Raw genomic sequence first — 15506 nt, 5'->3', positions numbered from 1 at the left:
ATAGTAGGAAGTAGGATCAAGGCTATGCAAGACAGTAAGTAATATTTACATTGTATATTAAAAAAAGAGAGAGAAGAATGCAGAATAAAGAAGGAAAGTGGAAGTGTATAGTATTAGATTTATATAGCAGTTACATGCTACATATTTCATGTGATAGGGAGGCTAAACAAAATAGACAAACAAAAATTGAAGAAGAAGGATGGAAGGGAAAGAAGGTATGAAACAGATTAAAGAGACAGTTTAAAATAAAATAAATAAATAAATAAATAAATAAAAATAAAATAAAAATAAAAATAAAATAAAATAATAATATTATATATATATATACTCGCACATATATATGTATGTATGTATATATATATATTCTCGCACATATATATGTATATATGAAAGAAAGAAAGTTTCTACTCAGTTCAGCCTTTGTGTGCAAAATTCCATGAGTTTCAATTTTTTTCTGGCTGGCTGGCTGGCTGTGAGGTGATCTGGCTGGTTTCTGTGACTGCTTTTCTCTCAGTCATAGGCCTGCTATAACTTTCTGCTGTGAGCCCCGCTGAGTTGGGTCTCTCCCTACTTGTCCTCTGGCACCCTCTAACAGTCCTCAGGCTTCTCTAGCAACACTGTTCTGTTGGCAAGCCAGTGCGCATGTTCCTAATCCCCGCCCAGCCTAGGGTCCTGTCTTTGCTCCTTCTCCCAAGAAGTCTCTGTGCTCCAAGCCTCTGCACTGGGCTGTGTCCATCCCTGGCTGACAGCATCTCACCATTAATCTGTGCACATTGCCCACCCGGCTGGGGCGCCCACCGAGCCCTCATTTCTGTTGCAGCTCTCAAGGCCCACTCTGCTCCTTTCTGTTCAAAGGCACCGTGATGTGTGCACCCAGGGGGTAGGGCTGCCAGTCCAGGGGTTCACCACCCAGACTCAGGTCACACAGCTTCCCACAGTCTGGGCCACTTACAGTCCTCTCACACCACAAGCTGTTTCAAGAAAACCTTCCTATTGTCTCCGTCCTGGATTCCGCTTGTCCCAGCACCTATGGCAGGCATCAGTTCCCAGGAAGATCCCCGCCAGTGAGCTGGTCTGCAGCTGCCCCTCTGGGGTGCGGTGCGGCAGCGGCGCCAGGCTCAGTGGGCCCAACAACTGTGATGGGGGGGCCCAGAGACTCCTCTTGAGAGTGTGTGTGAGCCTTTTGCCCTTTTCCACTCTGCTCTTGCACTCCCTTCCCTGCTTGCACTGTCCAAAATTTGCATTCACTCACTCATCTCCGTGTTTGTACTTTAAACCTTTCCATGATAGGAGCAAGCAGACAAAACTGCTGCCGGTCTGAAGCTGCCCCTCTGGGGTGCAGTGCAGCAGTGGCGCCGGGCTCAGTGGGCCCAGCGACTCCCTTTGAGATCATGGGCGAGGCTTTTGCCCTTTTCTAGTCCACTCCCGCACTCCCTTACCTGCTCGCGCTGTCCGAAATTCACACTCACTCACTCATCTCTGTGTTTGTACTTTAAGCCTTTCCACAATAGGAGCAAGCAGATAACACTGCTACCTATTCTGCCACCATGTTCTCCCTCCTACCTATTTAATTATTATTATTTTTAAAATGAATTAGACTTTCAGATTTTTTTAAAAATTTATTTGTTTATTTTATTTTTAGAGAGAGGGGAAAGGAGAGAGGGAGAGAAACATCACTCTGTGGTTGCCTCTCACTTGCGCCCCCAACTGGGGACCTGACGTGCAACCTAGTAATGTGCCCTGACTGGGAATCGAACCAGTGACACATGGCTCGCAGACCGATGCTCAATCCACTGAGCCACAACAGCCAGGGCTTTATTTTATTTTTTTTAACTAACCCTTCTGATAAAATCCAAGATTCATGATGGAACCTCAGAAACCTCAGTTAGTATGTAGAAGTCATCAAGCTAGCCTCAGGATTTGGAGTTGAGGTTATACACTTAGAATAAAAGTAGTAAAAAGCAAGCACAATTCTTCATAAAGTGTACAACTTAACAATCTTCAAAGATAACTTAAGAGAAGTCTTTGTAAGTGTTGTCATTGGAGACGAGTTATAGCAAGTCCAGTCAAAAAGATTAGAATGTATCCTCAACTAAGGAAAGATGGAACTCATTTAATTGTGTTGTAATCTTATTTTCAGAAGTAATGATGTGGTAAGTATTAGTAGATAATAGAAAAGTAGACAGAATTTGTAACTATTTAGTCGACGCAGTCCAGAGGAAAAAGAAAATGTATCTGGTAGACACAGATATTTAATTCAGAAGGGAAATCTATTTTGTTGTGAAGCTGGGGAAGTTCATCAGGCTTTTCTGTGGACAGAATGAAGACAATCTAATTCTCTTTGCTCTAATTCTATGCTTATCAAGAGACCTTGAGGTTATTTAGAAGTTGTATACTGATAAGAACTCTTATGGATAATGGACATGACTATTTCCTTTTAAAAATAAACACACTGGCATTCTGGTATGCAAGCAGTCTGTTTCACATTAATCAGTCTAGCACATTACCTGACACAAATAACACTCAATAAATGTGATTTAAGTGAACTAGTATGTGAAAGAAAGCATCTGTTATAATTTGTTAGGATTAACCTTGATGTGGATAGAATATGCTGAAGGAAAATATTCTTCATTAGTCAATTCAACACCTTTTCTTTAATTTAAGTCATTTAGAAAGTCGATTTATAAGGATGCTTAATCATGTGTTACACTACTGAGTAGAAGAAAATATAAATGAATTAACAATCTACCTAGAAAAATTAAAAGAATAAATTGACTAACAAAATTAAAATTATTACTATAGGTTTCAATATGGTAAATACCCAATAGAAATCATAGTGATTTTTTTTTTTACTAAATATTATTTATTATTCAGAGCTGGGATACACAAGGATATTGCTCGACAGACATACTGGTTTCCTGAGAATGACTCAGGCTCCCAGAGTATACAAGGACTCTCAAGACTCCACTCTAGAAAATACCTTCCACTTGGAGAAATTGCTGATATAATTAACTTTGAAAAGCATGAGATTCCCATGGGCTTTCGTTTTGGTAAGAAGTCTTAGGAATAATTGCAAGAGCCAGTTTTAATAAGATAAAGTTAGATTCCTGATTAGTTTTTTTCAAGGTTACATTTTTGTAATATTTTATTTGAAGACATATCTGCTCTATCATAGCAATATTGCAACTTCCTCACAATTTAGATTTTGTTCTCCAAGTATCTCCAGCTGTTTTAGTACATTAGTTCTATTATAAAATTTTCCTATCGTGAGTTTATTCTAAATAAATATGTATTTATTGAAAGTCTTTTTTCTCTTTTATAGTGATTTTTAATAAAGAATACTATTATATCAAGAGGTTATGATAATATTCTTCTGACCATATTGCCTGGGGTGGGTTATGGCAGCTTGAAGAATCATTTTATGTGGTGTCTTAGTCAATTACAGTGAATGCTGTTTGCAGTGGATTCAAGAAGATTGGGGAGGGGTATGGAATGGTCAAATACAGTATTTCTACCTCTGCAAATTACTTGACTGCATCCTCCAAATTCCCACAAGTATTCTAAAGTGCAACTTCAAAAAAGGTTGGCAACTTTATCTAGATTTATTCTCATGCTTCATTTCCTAACAGAATGATTTTATATTTTGTGGACATCAATAGCTTTAAATAGCACTTTCCTCAAAGAAGGCTAAAAAATGTCTCATCACAAAAAGGATTAGGTTAGACCTGGCTCAAAACTAAGAATTTTTTTAATTATTATTACCTATGTTAATGTAAGAAGAAATTTTTTTCAAAATTGTAAAAATTTTAGGGCCACCGTGCACTTTTCTAGAAGAAACTTACTTTCATGAAACATTCCTAAATTATATATGTAATCTCTCATTAAATCTAGTTGGTTATTTTTGTTGGGTGTAATTGGATGCATCATTCCTGTGTTCACCTAGTGGAAACAAGTGGGAAGATTTTCCTTCATTCCTACTTAGAGAAATTGGCACAGATTGATATATTCCAGGGTGCAGAATTATTTTCTAAAACATAGAAATGTTAAGTTTTAACATTAAAATTTTAATCATCTTAAAATGATTTATGAGTTAAGAAACTTTAGGACTGATGATGGCTGTCTACCTTTAATATTTTTCTTGGATGCTCTATAACCATTTTTTATTTATGGGATATTTTTATAATTTGATGCATGTAATTATATGTTAAGTATATAATCTGGTTTTATTTGTTTTCCAACAGTGCTCCCCATGGTTAGATAAAATCGTAAATGTCTCTATGTTTATGTTAGAGTCATTGATACTTGTTACCAAAATATGCCTGTAAGTAATCAAACAAAAACTGTTTATGGAGCACAATTTCACTTATTTAATCAACAAACTTTTATACATCATCTGCCATGAGCCAGATCGTGCTGGAAACACACATGCAAATAACCTTCATTTTCTTGCAATGCAGATACATAAAAAGTTGATGTCATAAAGGGATAGCCCTGGAAGGATATGGAGAGTCCTCAGAGAAGAAGAAATGTTTGAGGAGGCATTGAGAAAAAGTAGACACACCAGGGAAACCAGGGAATGAGAACTACTTCAGGTAGGTTGTGTGTGTGTGTGTGTGTGTTTGTGTGTGAACTGTGGAAGCAGAAGAGTATATGGGAGTTTAAAATAAACACAGTGGGATTAAGGATATGAAAGCCTTTAGAAGAAGCAGTAGTGCAAAGTTTACATTTTTGGTTAGAGAGGAACACAAATACAGCAGAGACAAAGGGTATACATGAGAGGGCTTTATATGCTGTTTCAAGTTCTTGGGAAGTTATCTTTTAGGAGCTGAGCAAGCACCACTGGGTTTTAAGTAGGCAATTTGTATGTTTACGAAATATCATTCTCCAGGCATGTGACGCATGCATTAGTGTAGAAAGCCAGGAAGCAAGAGAATAATTGGGAAGCTGCTAACATTGTCCAAGCAAGAGATAATGAATAAAGTTCAGAAGTAGCATGGATGCAAGGGAAAAATACAGTCAGGACGACGTGTCTAGCTTACGGGTGAGAATATAATGAACACAAAAGGCCTTTTGCCCTAGGGCAGCTATAAGTTACTTACATATTTAATTTTGGGGAGACAGGAGCAAAAAGTGATAAAGATATTACAAAATGACTGTGGTATAAATACATAGTTTGATTAAAGAATATTTACAGTGTTTTCTAATTTAGATGCTTTAGAAGTTAATAAATCTATATGCTGAAGATGTGGCTAAGTGGCTACAAAAGGTATTTCTAGAATTCTCTAGCATTTCCTTTGGTCTGAACTTTCTTTGATCTCACTCTACTATAGAAATAAAAAGCATCATCATCCTGATAAAATAATGGCTTGGGATAATGCTAAGGAGGAGGTAGACATTAAAGGGTGTAGCTCAGAGGGAAAGTTAAAGAGGTTCTTAGTAGAGGGCCAGCATAAGTATGCTAAGGCAGTAGGAACTGATAGTGAGCATGGGAGAGGCAGGGAGGATAACAATTTGATTGAAGCAGAGATTTGAACATGACGCTAAGGTTGACTAGTGTAAGGGGCCTATCCTGTGTCAGAAGATTATGAAAGTCTGGCTGAAGAGTTTGCATGTTAGCTAATAGACTCACATTTTCATCATTATATTGTGGCCATTCATTCCATTTCAATCAAGTTGTTTGTTGTTTTACATACTCAGGGCTTCTAATTTCGGTATGCTTGAATATAACAAATGCACTGTGATTGCCTTCTCATCTTTTTTGTCTTCATTTTTGTTTGAAAACAAAATGACACACTGAGTTTTTGTCCCATCACTGTGGATTAGTCAGTAATTTAATGAGCAAATTACTATAAAATCATTAAAAATGAATAAAACATATCTAAGTACAAAATATATGCTCATTTTCAGAATGTGGTGCAGACTTCATTTCCTCTTATCTTTTACCATACCATTTCTTTTGTTTTTTTAAATTTAGTTTTACTACAAATATTTTTTTAAGATGATAAAAAATTCATTGTACACAAAAGACCTATATATTGTACATTTATTATGTGATGACCATAAAACAAGGCATGTACAAATTATATAGACAGCATAATTAAAATCCAAAGTTAAAAATTCTAGATTTGTTCACTCATTTATAAAATTACCCTTTTGGTGTTTTCCTGTGAATATAGGCAGGTATTTTTAATCTACCCTCTTATCTCTAAACCAAATCCTTTATTCTTTGAATCTCTAAGTACATATATACAACATAGCTTCCCTAATCAAAACATTGAGGAAAAAGGCACAGATTAATATAAAACATTTTCTACTTTTCTTGTCATTTGCCATTGACATTTTGTTATTTCAGATTGAGCAATATCTTGAGAAGCAACAAGAAAACAAACCACACACCAAAAAAAACCTAGTATTATTCCTCACTAGAAATAGCAAATCTATTTTAGCCTAAACTAATCTTGACCCTGATAAAGAAGATTATAAACTAACCAATATGTCCTTAGAGAGCTTGGAGAGCTGGGAAGCTTTTGAAATATAAATATAAACAAAAACATGCTACTTTTCAGAATGCTAACTCTCCCTTGAACTACAGACCTGACTGGGTTATAGAACAAAATTGAAATTTTACTAATGGTTACACCTCTAACTTGATTTATATCAGCATGTATTGATTTTATCTTTTTTATGAGGTATACATTTTTATTTTCATATAGTTTCAATATTACATAAAAGGTTTAAGAATAGTACAAGGTACCACCTCTGCCATCACTGCATATTTGTCACCAGCACTGGGGATTTTTTGTTGTTGTTTGCTTTTTCAACTTAATTTCAAAGATACAACATAGTTACACTTGGAGTGCAAATGGCTCATTTTTAAAAATTAGCATTAAATATATTTGGAATAGCAGAAGGTTAAATAATTTCTTATAGGTGGCTTAGCAATACTTCAATGGGACTTTAATTTTTTCACCACTGAAAGTTTTTTCTTATCACTAATTGTACTGGGAAGTTATTGCAAGTTGCCTGCAGATAGGGTTGTGATACTTAATTGCAAAAGGTTGTTTGTGTCTATCTTTTGCCCTTTCTTCCTTCTTAGAAATCATGTAATGTCCCCTTTTTGTTGGTTAATTGGGGTTCTAGATGGTAGAGAATTTTGTCAGTCAACTATGTATACATAGTAAATACTGTTTCTAGGCAAAGGTAAATTTTTATAAAGTTGAATAATTTAATTATATCCTATTGCCAAAGAAACATTAAGAACTTTGTATAACTAAATAAAAAGTTTTAATTGAAAACAAAATAGGGACTCCTGCATACCCTTTGTTTAAGTTTGACTTTATTTTTTCTCTATTATTCTCTATCTATCTATCTATCTATCTATCTATCTCTCCCCCTATTCTTTCCCTTCTCTCTCTCTCTCAAACCATTTATAAGCTGGAGACTTTGTGTTCCTTTATCCCTAAACAATTCAGTGTTTACTTTAAAAAAAGAAGATAATTATCTTACACAACTACAGTACAGTATACTAAACGTAATATTGATACAATAAAATAATCTAACTTACATTCACCATTCATGTTTCATTATCTCCATAACACGTTTTATGATTTTTTTTCCGGTCCAGAATATACTTTATTCATGTATAACATTTAGTTGCTATAAATATTTAGTCTTTTAAAATCTAAAAAAGTTTCTCAAAGTTTTTCTTTCTTAAGCTTGATACATTTAAAAAGTACAGAAAAAATATTTTGTAGAAAGTCCCTCAATTAAATTTGTCTAATTTTATTCACAATTAGGTTCAGGTTGCACATTTTGAGTAATAATACTAAATAAAAGGTATTTCCTTGTCAGCATGATATTATGAAGTGAATGATGTTGACTTGTCCTGAAACTGGTAATGTTAACTTTGATAACTTGGTTGAGATAGTGTCAGATATATTATTTTACATTAAAATTGCTATTATCCCTTATACATAATTTGTGGGAAGGTGATACTATGAAAATATGCTGTTCTTTATCAAACATATCATTTGCTATTTTAACATTCATTGGCGATTCTTCAATTCCATTTGTCTTTATTTATTATTTATTTATTAATTTTCTTCCTCATTTATTAATATTTAAATTTATTTATCTATATTGTTAGGGTTTCTGGATTTTTGTTTTAGTAAAATGGTTTAACACATTACTGTTAATATTTATTTTATAATGAAAGTTTCTCAGTTCTCGCCAGTTAAAGCCTCATGAGCTGGCACATGTGTCCTTTACATGTAGCTCTATCACTTTAGTTGCCTCAGCAATGCAATCTAAAATATCTCTGATAAGACCTAATTTCTTATTTCTATTAGTGAAGAATGGTATTAAAAATTAAATGTTTGTGCTAAGTGTACTCATTGTGTTCTCTCTCTTGCTCTCTCTACATATATATAATATATTATACATATTATATATAAATTATGTTACATATAACGTATGTATATGTAATATACTATATAATTTATAAATAATGCATAATTTATAATTTAAATAATATGTAAATAATTTATATATAATAAATTATATATGTGAGGGGGGACCCCCCCCAAAATGAAATTATCTTCTGGAGGGCAAGTCCCTTATAGTATAGGCTTCCGACACTAAATGAGTGTTCTAGGAGCCCATCTGTATCAGTGTGCAAGTGGCATTGTTGTGAAAGGCTGCATTGGGCTTCAGTGAATTTATTTTTAAACTCTTTTAACATATTTGCCCATTTTATGATGGGTGATTTACAAGTGTACCTGCCCACACCACACTGAGTGATCAGCAGCTTTTGACCAAAAACAGCATGATTCCTCTGCCATACCCTCCCTATTCACCTGATCTCACCCCGAGTGACTTCTTTTTTTCCCCCCAGATGAAGAAAGTCCTCAAAGGAAAACATTTTTCAGATATGGAAGAGGTGAAACCAAGAACAGCAGAAACACTAAGAGGCATCAAAATCAATGAGTTCAAAAATTGTTTTGAGCAATGGAAAAGTTGTCCAAAGGGGAGTATTGCATCAAATGAAGAGTAGTTTGAAGATGACTGAAGTTTAAACATGTAAGAATAAATACACAATTTTTTATAAACAAATTCCTGGGTGTTTTTTTTGTTTGTTTGTTTGTTTCTCCTCATACATACACATGCACACGTACACATACACTCACACTGATTACAATACAAAAAGAATCAGGGTACAATCCAGTCTTTTGTTTTTCTATATTTCTTTATCTACAAAATGCTTCCTTTTTTGCTCTAATACACAAGCTATGCAGAAATTATTTTCAAAATTTCCTTGTGATTTGCAAACTAACTAGAGTTTATAATTTTTTTACAAAATACATTTGAAATAAAATTTTGATATACACCACGATCAAGCCGGATTCATCCCAGGGATGCAAGGATGGTTTAATATTTTCAAATCAATAAATGTAATACACCACCTAAACAAAATGAAAGACAGAAATCACATGACCATATCAATAGGTGCAGAAAAAGCATTTGATAAAGTACAACACCCACTTATGATGAAAACACTCAGCAAAATTGGAATAGAGGGTGCATACCTAAACATAATAAAGGTCATATATGAGAAACCTGAAGCCAACATCATACTCAATGGCAAAAACTGAGAGAATTCCCCCTGAGGTCAGGAACAAGACAAGGATGTCCACTCTCTCCACTCCTATTCAACATATTATTGGAAGTTCTAGCCACACCAATCAGGCAAGAAAGAGAAATAAAAGGCATCCAAATTGGAAAAGAGGAAGTAAAACTGTCATTATTTGCAGATGACATGATAGTGTACATAGAAAACCCTATAGATTCCACAAAGAATCTACTCAACCTAATAAGTGAATTCAGCAAAATAGCAGGGTACAAAGTCAATATTCAGACCTCGAAGGCATTTCTGTACACCAACAATAAAATCTCAGAGATAGAAACTGAAAGAAAAATCCCATTTATCATAGCAACAAAGAAAATAAAGTACCTAGGAATAAGCTTAATGAAGGAGGTAAAAGACCTGTACTCAGAAAACTACATAACACTGAAGAAAGAAATTAAGAGAGATACAAATAAATGGAAGCATATACCATGTTCATGGATGGGAAGAATCAACATCATCAAAATGGCCATACTACCCAAAGCAATTTATAGATTCAATGCAATCTATATTAAAATACCAATGACATTTTTCACAGACCTAGAAATGATACTTCAAAAATTTATATGGAACCAAAAAAGAGCCTGAATAGCCACAGTAATTTGGAGGAAGAAGAACACAGTAGGAGAAATCACAATACCTGATATCAAACAATACTACAAGGCCACGGTAATCAAAACAGTCTGGTACTGGCATAAGAACAGACATATAGATCAATGAAACAGAATAGAGAGCCCAGAAATAAACCCAGGTCTATATGGTCAACTAATATTTCACAAAGAAAGAAGGAACATCAAATGGAGTGAAAGAGCCTCTTCAACAAATGGTATTGGGAGAACTGGACAGGAACGTGCAAAAAAATGAAACTAGGCCACCAACTTACACCAGAATAAACTTAAGATGGATCAAAGACTTAAATGTAAGGCATAGCACCATAGAATTCCTAAAGGAAAAAAATAGGCAGGAAATTTTCAGATATCCCACATAGCAACATTTTCACTGATATATTTCCTAAGGCAAGGGAAATAAAGGAAAGAATAAACAAATGGGACTACATCCAACTAAAGAGTTTCTGCTTAGCAAAAGAAAACATCAGCAAGATGAAAAGAGAACCAACCATATGGGAAAACATATTTGAAAATGATATCTCAGACAAGGGATTGAGCTCCAAGATATATAAAGAAGTCATATGACTCAATACCAAGAAGACAAACAACCGAATTAATAAATGGGCAAATGACATGAACAAATATTTCTCCAAAGAGGACATAGACATATGAAAGAATGGTTGACATCACTAGCCATCAGAGAGATGCAAATAAAAACCACAATAAGATACTACCTCACACTAGTCAGAATGGCCATCATCAACAAATCAACAAACTATTTGTGTTGGTGAGGATGTGGAGAAATGGGAACCCTGGTACATTCCTGGTGGGAATGCAGACTGGTGCAGCCACTTTGGAAAACAGTTTGGAATTTCCTCAGAGAAACTAAAAATGAAACTGCCTTTTGAACCAGCAATTCCATTGCTAGGATTATATCCGAGAAATCCTGAAACCTCAAATTGAAAAGAACCTATGCATCCCTACTTACAATAGCAAAGTGCTGGATAAAACCTAAGTGCCCATCTGTAGATGAGTGGATCAAAAAACTGTGGTACATTTACACAATGGAGTACTATGCAGCAGAAAGAAAGAAGGAACTTCTACTACTTGCAACAACATGGATGGAACTAGAGAAAATTATGCTTAGCGAAATAAGCCAGGTAATGAAAGAAAAATACCTTATGCTATTACCTATTACAGGAAACTAATGAACAACACAAACAAATGAGCAAAATTGAACCAGAGGTTTGTAAACAAGCAATAAGCTAACAGTAACAAGGGTTGGAGGTGGGAGGGAGAGAGGGGGTAAGAAGGGGAATGGTCTAGTCAAACAACATGTATAAATGACCCATGGACATGAACAACTGGGTGGGGACTGAATGTGGGAAAAGGGGGAGGCAGGGTGCAGGGAAGGAAAAGGGGGAAAAAAGTAGGACAACTGTAATGGAAAAACAAACAAAAAAATTTTAGTGGGGTAAAATGAAAATATAAAGAATGGAAATGCAATTTCAGTGAATATTAGAAGGACAAAGATTTTTTTTCACACTGTATATTTTTCTCCCTATCTCATTCCTCCAGAGTTTGGCATTCTAAGGAAATAAGTAATGACATAAGTTTCTTTGCATAAAACTAATAAGACCAGTTGTTAATAGAGGTTTTTTTTTTTTGACCAAGACTTTGGTATGTCATGCCTAAAGGAGACATGCTTGGGCTCTGGTTGTTAGCAAAAAGCCCTGAGGAACTGGGATTGACTTTCAAAGATAATAAAAACCCACGAGATAAAAGGCTTGGTACTTTGGGAGTTGTGTGGTCCGTGGCAATCTCTCCAGGGAAGGAACGAAGGTGGTTTTCCTGAAAGATGGCTAGAAGGGACCTTAAGGCACAATGGAAAACCTGAAGGACTTGGAAAAGACAGGTGTTTACAGGCAAGGCTGAATGCCAGTTATGTGGCTCAACTTCTGTGCCCTAAAGGACAGACTGAAGGTCACCCTAAATGTTCCTTGCGTAAGTTCCAGCAAAGCAGAACTAAAGATTGTAAGTGATCGTTTGCTGCTCTTGTTGTGTTTATACAAATTAACAGGATAAATTAAAAATGAACTTAATGCAGTCCCTTTAATGATAAGGAGGGTAAAATTAGGGAGAAAAATTGTGATTCAAGGAAAATCACAATGCTTAGTGGTAGACTATAAAGTAGTGCTTCTAACTTTCTTTAAAGTCTCTTTTCATTTAAAATTTGTTTTCATTTGAAAATTAAACTATGTCTGTGGTATCATCAAAGGTGTTTAACTTACAGGCAAGAAGAATGTCAAATGCCTTGCAACTGGATGTCTTTCTGATAAGACAATCCTACAGAGTTAGAGACTTGTATTTGGGTTATGTTACATAAATTAACATGTGTTTTCTGTTTTCAAAGGGCATAAGCCTATGTCTCATTACCTGAGTGATTGTCTGTATGTATAGGCCTTACTTAATCCTGTCTGCATCACTACCTCCTGAGACTCAGCGGTTTGGCTGAACTAAGTGGCTGTTTTGGTGAAGTATGGGGTGGTCTGTGGGCTTCACTTTAAAACTGGTTTCTCTTTTCTGTCCTAATGGCTTGGACAGAAAGAGCCCAAAGGTCTGAGAGGAGGGAAACCTAAAATATTTCCCTCAGACCAAACTAAGTATAATGGACAAAAGCGTTTTGGACACGTGAGATGTGCCTGGAACACCTTCTTCCAAAGAAGCCCTTCTTTTCCCTAATGTGGGACATTGAAAAATTAATACCTGCCTTTTTTCATCGAGTGGTTATTGATTGAATGATGCTTTTAACCCTGTTGCCAAATCTGTTGCTCCCAGAATATAACAAGGATGCCAGCCTGTTAAACCAATCACGCCATTTACTGGGGACAGTCAACTGACCTGGAGTCTGCACGATCCTTCCTCATGTGGGAAGGCCACCCTCCCCTCCACACCGCCACTCTTATTGGGGATTTCTGGACCCAAGGTTAGGTCGGACGACAACCATGTCCAGCTTGAAGCAGCTAGAGGAGCTCGAGACCTTTGCCCATTGTCCTATATAAGATTATAAAGGGTCTTAAGTCTGAGAGGGATGGATTGTTATTTTTTATTGTTAAAATAATTAATTAATTAATTAATAATTTTTTAAAGAAGAATAATATATGAAAGGGTGAAGCGGGAGAGCTTGTATGTATGATCCATCGCATGGACTTGAGGGGGGATTTCTGGGGGAGAGGGTGTGCTGGGTGGAGGGGAGCAAAGGGGAAAGAATTGGAACTATAGTAACAATATAATCAATAAAATATAGTTTAAAAAAAAGCAATAATGTAGTTTGTTTAAATCTCTGCATGACCATGCCCCTTAGTCCATGCCCATTGGTTGTGCATACAGTTCTACTCAACATCTTCCTATCTACTCCACTCCGTCCTACTATGCTCCTTAAGTCCTGTACCATCTCCCTCCCTTCCCCACTTCCTCCTCCCTGCTGACCTCCCCCAATGATGTTCCACATACCTATAATTCTTTTCCCACTCTCATTGCCTACTTAGTTTGCCTTGGTTTCAGTTCCCTAGCTTCTGTTGTTGGTTGTTGTGATACAGTTTTCATTTTAATGTTCACAGTTTTGATCCTCTTTCTCCTAAACAAGTCCTTTTAACATTTCATATAACAGTGGTTTGCATCTGATGAACTCCTTCAGTTTTACTTTGTCCTGGAAACACTTTCTCTGCCCTTCTAATCTGAATGATGGCTTTGCTGGATACAGTAATCATGGTTGTAGGTTTTTGCTTTTCATTACTGTGAATATTTCTTGTCAGTCCCTTCTTGCCTGCAGACTTCCTTTTGAGAAATCAGCTAATAGTCTTATTGGGACCCTTTTGTATGTAATTCTCTTCTTCTCACTTGCTGCTTTTAAGATTATGTTTAATTTTTGACATTTTGATTATAATATGTCTTGATGTGGTTATCTCTGGCCCAGTTTTTTTGGAACTCTTTGTGCTTCCTGGACCTGTAAATATATTTCCTTCCCCAAGTTAGGGAAATTCTGCTTCATCATTTTTTCACATAATTTTTCAATTTCTAGTTCTTCCTCACCTTTCAACCCTATGATTCAGATGTTGGCCCACTTATAGCTGTCCCAGAGGTTTCTAAGCCTCTCCTCATTTTCCTCACTTTTTGATTCCTCTTTCTGCACTGGTTGACCATTTGTTCCTTCTCTATGTTTTGATTTGTTGATTTGATCCCTCACCACTAGTTTTGTAGGTGTTTTTGTTCATTTCAGCAGGACTAGCCTTCATTCCTTTACTGTCTTGTTTAAGATCTGCTCTTAGGTATGTAAGCATTTTCATAACCAAAGCTCTGAATTATGCCTCAGAAAGATTTTCTATCGGCTGCTTCATTAGATTAGATATTTGCTGTCTGGTCAGCTGTGTCACTGGGATCTCTATCATGATCTGTGCCATCCTGACAGTTTTGTGTTTACCTTTGCTTCCTGGGCAGGGCTGTCACACCTCCAACACCATTGGAGGCAGAGCCCCATGCACTGGTCACAACTGGGTGACCCTTCTCACTACGTTGTGGCATTTTCTGTGCTGGTGGGGGTCCAAAATGGATTCCTGCTGTTCACTCTCCACTGAGAGACTGGGAGCCTCCTCCTACATCCCTACCCACTCCAGGCCTCAGGGTCCAAGGCAATGGGGTTCTGCCTTCCCTGGCATTGGAATCACAAGCTGACGGGTCTGGTCTGCAGCCAGGGGTGCTCCCCAGGCGCTTCTGTCCTCCCCTTAAATAGGGGTTTCTGTGCTTACTGCCATCCCACCGTCGTCATCACTGCTGTCACCACCAGCACAGCTTGATCTCTCCGCCCTCGCTTTGCCCCTCCTACACGTCCAGATGAGCACCACTTTATAACTTCATACATTGGACTTCCACTTATTTTCTGGAACTTCAGTTATTTCTGGTTTTGTGGTAGTTGTGTTCCTTCTTAGTTGTGAAGGGAGATGGAACGTGTCAGTCTAGGCCTCCATCTTGGCTGGAAGTCTCTTGTGTGTGTTTTCCTCTGTGTCTTAGATAGAGCTGTTGTTCCTGTAATGTTGTAAGAAGCTGAGCCTTAGGGATTCATCAGTACTACAGCGCGATCTGTTTCACCACGCTATATGTGGGCAAGGGGTCTGAGAAGGAAAAATGCCACTTGCCTAGCACTTGCCCCTTTTCCAGGC

The 15506-nt window shown here is 36.5% G+C and overlaps 1 pseudogene; it reads right to left on the bottom strand.

The window, feature by feature from the left end:
• The window catches only part of LOC150015762 (cytochrome c oxidase subunit 6B1 pseudogene), a 29708-nt pseudogene extending 14593 nt beyond the window's left edge, over positions 1–15115 (bottom strand).
• Between the last annotated feature and the right edge of the window lie 391 nt (positions 15116–15506).

Source organism: Furipterus horrens, unplaced genomic scaffold (genome assembly GCF_987537825.1).
Source record: "Furipterus horrens unplaced genomic scaffold, mFurHor1.1.pri manual_scaffold_3, whole genome shotgun sequence".
NCBI classification, from domain to species: Eukaryota; Metazoa; Chordata; class Mammalia; order Chiroptera; family Furipteridae; genus Furipterus; species Furipterus horrens.
The sequence above is the reverse complement of the archived record's forward strand: the minus strand, read 5'-3'. Positions and strand labels throughout refer to the sequence as shown.